The following is a 6635-nucleotide window of genomic DNA, read 5'->3' as shown; positions in this document are numbered from 1 at the left end:
CTAAGAGTCGTGATATTGTTACTCCATTGAGGCCTTGTTCAGTGAGTGATTTTGAAAAAATATCAGTCATGGAAGTTATTTTCGCTGACTTAGAACCATATTCAGGGAGTAGAATAACTTTTCAATTCTTTAGACAATCTTTAGTAATCATTTGCGAACCTGATTTACTTCATATTCAAGGTTCGAATTATGCTTTAAATAAGATTGAATTCAGTTTTATCTCTCTGGGTACTAATATTTCTTATTGTAGGTTCATGTTTTCAACTAATCAGATTAGTTGGGTTGATCCTCAACTCTTCAGGCTTTATATATATAATTCGTAGCTTACCTTGGGGTACCAACTCCACATTGTTTGAGAACATGCTATTGGCAAGTCGGGAAACAAACACATTTCGCTTCATGGGAGTCAACCCATCAGATTTGTTCCCTGCACTCTATCTTTTATTTTTAGTTCTTTAGTTTTTGCATATGTATTTTAGAATTTCCCACCTTAATTTCCATGTTGGATGACTCAATTATATTGAGGACAATGTAATGTTTAAGTGCGGGGGAGTGGCGCTTTTGTTAGGATTTTTCTGAAAAAAAAAATATATATATATATTAAAAAAAGAAAAAAAAATCTATTGCATAATATCTTTGTTTTGCTCGAGGACTAGCAAAATATAAGTGTGGGGGTGTTGATAAGCATTTAAATGCCACATTTTATACCCATATTTATATTATCTAGGATACAATATTTTAGTTGCTAATACTATTTTAGTGCTTTTGTAGAAAGTACAGGTGAATTCGATCATCCAGCGAATAAACAACAAAATGTGAGACTTAATGGTGTTTGCGACGAAAATTGCAAAATGTGGTTGGCCTGGTATTTCCAGGTATCAGCAACCACAATGATGAAATGGGGTTGGCCTGGTATTTCCATGTATCAGCAACCACAATAATCAAATATGCTGGCCTGGTATTTCTATATATCAGCAGCACTTATTATGCTGGCCTGGTATTTCTATATATCAGCAACACTTATTATGCTGGCCTGATATTTCTATATATTAGCAACACTTATTATGTTGGCCTGGTATCTCCATATATATCAGCAGCATAAAATTATTTCACATCCGAGGTCACAATGGACAGACAAGTTTTAATTTGCTCTTCAATTAATGCATCGTGAAGCGAGTCGACATCAGCACACTAATGCCACCTAAGATTGGTCAAGGGTGACTTTATTATTGTTAGCATATGAATGGAAGAATATCACCTCCATGACCACGTGCAAATGAAGTGCAAATGAAGAAAAAGTAAATATTAACATATCTCGTCCTTACATAAGTTCTCTTGCTATGTATATATAAAGAATCTGAAGGAATGTTTGAGACCAAATGACGTCATTTGTGCAAATACAGTTAAGGTGGGACCAGCACATGCAAGAAAATATAATGCTTTTTAAATGAAATTAATTCATTTCCTTGGTGGTGTCATATACTATGGAAAGTGGAGATTCGCTAATGCTTTACAATGTTTCGTCATATTATGACACGCGACACAATATTATTGGGCGGATTGTATTTCATGACATGTGGCAGACTTCTATTGGGAGGTGATGTGGCGACGACGTGAATTCATCTGTGGGCCATATTTATGTGTCGACTATTTGAGAGGAGAGCCCGGCCACAGGGCCGTAAGTAGAGAAGAGTTTTGAAGTTTTATTTTCGATTCTTCATTTTTCATTAACTAGAGTTTGATTTTAATATGTTTATGGCTTTTGAGAAAGCCATGTCTAGATAGAGTCATGTTAGGGTTTAGGTAGAAACCAATTTAATTGTGTAAACTCTACATTTATATGCTCAATAATGATTTGAATGACTAGTAGTTTTTCTTCATATGGCTTGGTATTTTATTGTTCATGTGATTTTCTTGATTATTTATGTTTTTCAATTGATATGGCGTGCTTTAGTTAAGTTCTTTGACGTGATATGCTTTAGGATTGATATGTAATGCTTTAGAATCACTACCCATGAAGCAAGGAAAATTACAACGGAGAAACAATATTTGAAAATGCATGGAATATATTTTTAATGACTAGTAGAATTTGCATAACTAATTGGTGGAAACCGGAAATCCTAATAACCCGCTCTCATTTTGTTTACTGTTAGAATTATTATTATTTCATTTTGTTCGAAATTTCTGAAAATCGTTCAAACATCATCTTGTCGATTAGTTAGTTTCGATATTAATTAGTAGTAGTATTTCACACTCCTCGTGGGAACGATCTATACTTGCCATTGTTCTGCTAGTTAGACATTGTGCACTTGCAGTATTTTATTGTAGGTTTCCCAACCTACCAAGTTTCTGGCGCCGCTGCCGGAGAGTGGTTGCAAAATACTCTCTATTTGATATCATTGTATATAGTTTATTTTTATTTTAGTTTTAGTTTTTGTACATAATTTCCTTTTCTTTTTCTTTTAGATTTTCTTTAGTTTCTTTTTACGCAGTTTGTTTGATTTTATTTTTTAGGTACCTTAGTGATTGAAGTGCTGCAATTGAAACCAGTAGTGGGCGAAAAGAAAGTATGCACTCGCAAAGCTTTTGTAAGAGCGACTTAGAAGATCCATTAGAGGTTTGCTTAGCTCATTTTGGGTATGATTTTGATGATGATAGTGTTATTTGTGAAGTCAATGCTTTGTTAGACTCCACACCGCTGCTAGACACTAATAAATGGAAGCCCAAACTAGAACCTCTAGTTTTTTCTGATTCTCGACTAGTTCCAGCCGTCGAGAATGCTCCTACCTTGACCCATAAGCCATTAAGTTCTGAATTTTTTCGTCTTGATGATATTCATAATGAAACCATTTTAGATGATAATGGGTCTAAGAGTCGTGATATTATTACTCCATTGAGGCCTTGTTCAGCGAGTGAATTTGAAAAAATATCAGTCATGGAAGTTATTTTCGCTGACTTAGAACCATATTTAGGGAGTAGAATAACTGTTCAATTCTTTAGACAATCTTTAGTAATCATTTGCGAACCTGATTTACTTCATATTCAAGGTTCGAATTATGCTTTAAATAAGATTGAATTCAGTTTTATCTCTCTGGGTACTAATATTTCTTATTGTAGGTTCATGTTTCCAACTAATCAGATTAGTTGGGTTGATCCTCAACTCTTTAGGCTTTATATATATAATTCGTAGCTTACCTTGGGGTACCAACTCCACATTGTTTGAGAACATGCTACTGGCAAGTCGGGAAACAAACACATTTCGCTTCATGGGAGTCAACCCATCAGATTTGTTCCCTGCACTCTATCTTTTATGGCTTTTGAGAAAGCCATGTCTAGATAGAGTCATGTTAGGGTTTAGGTATAAACAAATTTAATTGTGTAAACCCTACTTTGATATGCTCAATAATGATTTGAATGACTAGTAGATTTTCTTCATATGGCTTGGTACTTTATTGTTCATGTGGTTTTCTTGATTACTTATGCTTTTCAATTGATATGGCGTGCTTTGGTTAAGTTCTTTGACGTGATATGCTTTAGGATTGATATGTAATGCTTTAGAATCACTACCCATGAAGCAAAGAAAATTACAGCGGAGAAACAATATTTGAAAATGCATGGAATACATTTTTAATGACTAGTAGAATTTTCATAATTAATTGGTGGAAACCGAAAATCCTAATAACCGGCTCTCATTTTGTTTACTGTTAGAATTATTATTATTTCATTTTGTTCCAAATTTCTGGAAATCGTTCAAACATCATTTTGTCGATTAGTTAGTTTAGATATTAATTAGTAGTAGTATTTCACACTCCTCGTGGGAACGACCTGTACTTGTTCTGCTAGTTAGACACTGTGCACTTGCAGTATTTTATTGTGGGTTTTACCAACTACCAATAACCGTCCTAATTTCATAAAAGAAAACAAAATAAAAAGTCTAAAATAAAAAATAAGCTAAATAAAGCCGATTTTTAATTATGTTATGCTTGATATGTGATATATTTTTTATACACAAATATTTCCAACCACTAATTTCGTGATATGAAAATAATGTAATTATTCAAAATTATAAAAGTTTTGTAAATATCTATTTCTCAGTTTTTGATCTGCAAATGCTGAGGTACCTCTCCTCACAATAATATTGATCCATAGATTTCATAGAAGGTATGAAATTCTAAAATCCTTTTTTCCTAACGATATCTTGAAATCATAAACAACGTTTTTTTATATGCACTCGGGTAAACGCAAATCTCATTGCTGCATGATGCTTTTTTTTTTCTAGGTTCTTTGTTCGTCTCTCAGTTATATGGAGTTTAGGGCTTCTTGCAGTTTATGGTTTGGTTGTCTAACCTATGTCTGTTGCTTTTATTGTAGTTATCATCAGAAAATGTAACCAATCGCCACTAGAAATGTTCTTTCAATGGGATTCCTAAAAGATCTTTGCATGGAAAGAAATCTCGTGTCACGAAAAATTTGTAAATTTCTTTCTCTCGCCAAATCCTGTCCACGATGCTTCTCTTCCTGATTTTTTTTTGTTCATGCGGTTTATGATTTTTTTTTGTCTAATCTATTTTGGCTTGCTATTCGTTTTGTAGGTACCCTCAATCATAAACCTATTGTGAACTTCTTTTGCTCGATCATGAACCTGTAACCGGGTATACATCAAGCAATATCAAGGTATAAACTCATCAATTCTTGATTTTTTTTTGGAAGAAATTCCTGCAAATATTGCCATGATTGTTTCTCGCTCTGCAGGTCTTATCGATGCATCAAAACGAGTTATGGAAATCTTATTATTGTTTATTAATTTATGCGATCACTACTTCGTCTATTGCTAAATCAGGAAGAAAAAAAGGTTTGTTCAATTTTCATTCGTCGGGTTCTGATTGTTATCTGTATGTTTATTCCCCTCCCCCCCTTTTTATTTTTTTTTATTTTACTGTCTGCATTTTTGTTTTGGATCTGTGGAAACCTGTTATATAAGACACAGATCTTGATTCGTGGTTGTACTTTTCAGAATCAACCAGTAGGATTTTTTGTTTTTGTTTTGACTTTATTATAATTTAAATAGCGGTAATGATATCGTTCTTTTTTGGTATTCCTAAGATTTTCTTTTTGTTTGCAATAGCTGATGGTTTGTCTAGCGTCCAATACAAGCATGATCTGAAGGATCAAGTTTGTAATTTAATCTAGAGTCATTCTGCTGATAGGTTCATGTGTCCTACTGATTTAGCAACAGGTTAATCCAGAACGGTGCCTAAGGTGATTACTCTGACATTGCTTTTTAATTTCTTTATGTGGTATATGCTTATTGAGTGGCTTTGGCATGCATGGAATTAACTAGGTTTTGTATTATCTATTTTTCCAATTAATGACAGAGGTGGATTGGTTAAGTTTGTAAAGAGGGGTATGTGAATTCGTGATTTAAGGAATACATGGGCAAATATCTGGATTAACTTGTGGAGGGAGGCAGCGTGTGAAGTTTCTGTTAGAAGAAGAAGGAAAAGCCTTTGCCTGAAACCAAGTCCTTCTGTGAATTTTATTGATTTTCCAAGATGGTACTTAGGCCTTTACAGTTTAGACACCCATAACCGAATTTAAAAAACACCGAACAGTTTTACTCCAGGGCAGCAGGGGTATGTATTTCACTTCACTATACCCAGGTATGCAAAACGATTTGGAAATTTGAGCCACAATTTTGCGAGGATGCGCTTTATTCATTAAGAAACTTCTGCCCGGGTCTGAAAAACGAAACCTCAGGCCTGTAAACAATGACAGCGGATTCTTTTTCAATTGGAATAGGGAGTTAAATGTTCTGCAGCTCATCTGTCTTAAGGTAGTTATTGCGTTTTTTTAGTGGTCTTATGATTCTATCAACTATTATCTCTGAAGCTTGTTGGTCAATCGAAAGAAGATGACCTTATATGTCTAAAAGTATTCACCTCAAATCTCTTATATTGCATCAATCAGGTATGGTTTACTGAACCCAAACACAAAAATAGTTCATCTACATGCGGTTAATGCAAGTGATAATGAGGTGTACTTAATAATGGTCTTCATCGTAATAAGGAATTTGAGCCCGGATAATAAATATTGATCTATCGGGATGAAATCCAGGATTACCTATTGATTTTCTATTTTTGTATTACTGTCATATCTACTACGTACGTGCTCTTACATTCAGATTTTAATAGGCGTCACCTGAAAGTATTGCGAGTCCAAAACTAGACACTTTCACTCATTTAGAGTGTTATATTGCACTTTGTAGTTGAGGTTTACATAATTCGGAGTGCAAGGAACCTAATAATTACAGTCTATACAGAGTATACAATAAATGGTTACTTTCCAGTTTCATACATAATGAACAGACCCGTTCTAAGTTTACGACATACAAGGAATCTGCATCACCTTTCATGATGAATATTTTTAAATTTGATGATACTTTTTTTCCACGGAACTAATCATATGTTAACAGCTAAATGTTCAAAAATCTTTGCTTTACTGCACCATAAAGGCTACAATCTGCAACCCTTGCAAATATACACAAGCGTTGCATTCCCATCATCTGAAAGCAAAGAAAGATAGGTTTGTATCACGTTGGAGTATGAACTTAAAGTTAAATACATCGATTATACTCT

General features: G+C 34.0%; 1 long non-coding RNA gene across 3 annotated transcripts; it reads left to right on the top strand.

Annotated features, from left to right (window-relative positions):
* Nucleotides 1–4025: 4025 nt before the first annotated feature.
* LOC113321552 lies at nt 4026–6132 on the top strand. 3 transcript variants are annotated; one of them, XR_003346747.1, is made up of 7 exons: nt 4026–4161; nt 4372–4472; nt 4593–4674; nt 4753–4852; nt 5126–5259; nt 5376–5833; nt 5968–6132. It is a non-coding gene; the product is annotated as an uncharacterized LOC113321552 (long non-coding RNA). The 3 variants fall into 3 exon arrangements; XR_003346746.1 differs by having other exon boundaries at nt 5376–6132; XR_003346748.1 differs by having other exon boundaries at nt 4085–4235; nt 5376–6132.
* The last annotated feature ends 503 nt before the right edge of the window (nt 6133–6635 follow it).

Source organism: Papaver somniferum, chromosome 11 (assembly GCF_003573695.1).
Source record: "Papaver somniferum cultivar HN1 chromosome 11, ASM357369v1, whole genome shotgun sequence".
Taxonomy (NCBI): domain Eukaryota; kingdom Viridiplantae; phylum Streptophyta; class Magnoliopsida; order Ranunculales; family Papaveraceae; genus Papaver; species Papaver somniferum.
This window is presented reverse-complemented; position numbering and strand designations above follow the sequence as displayed.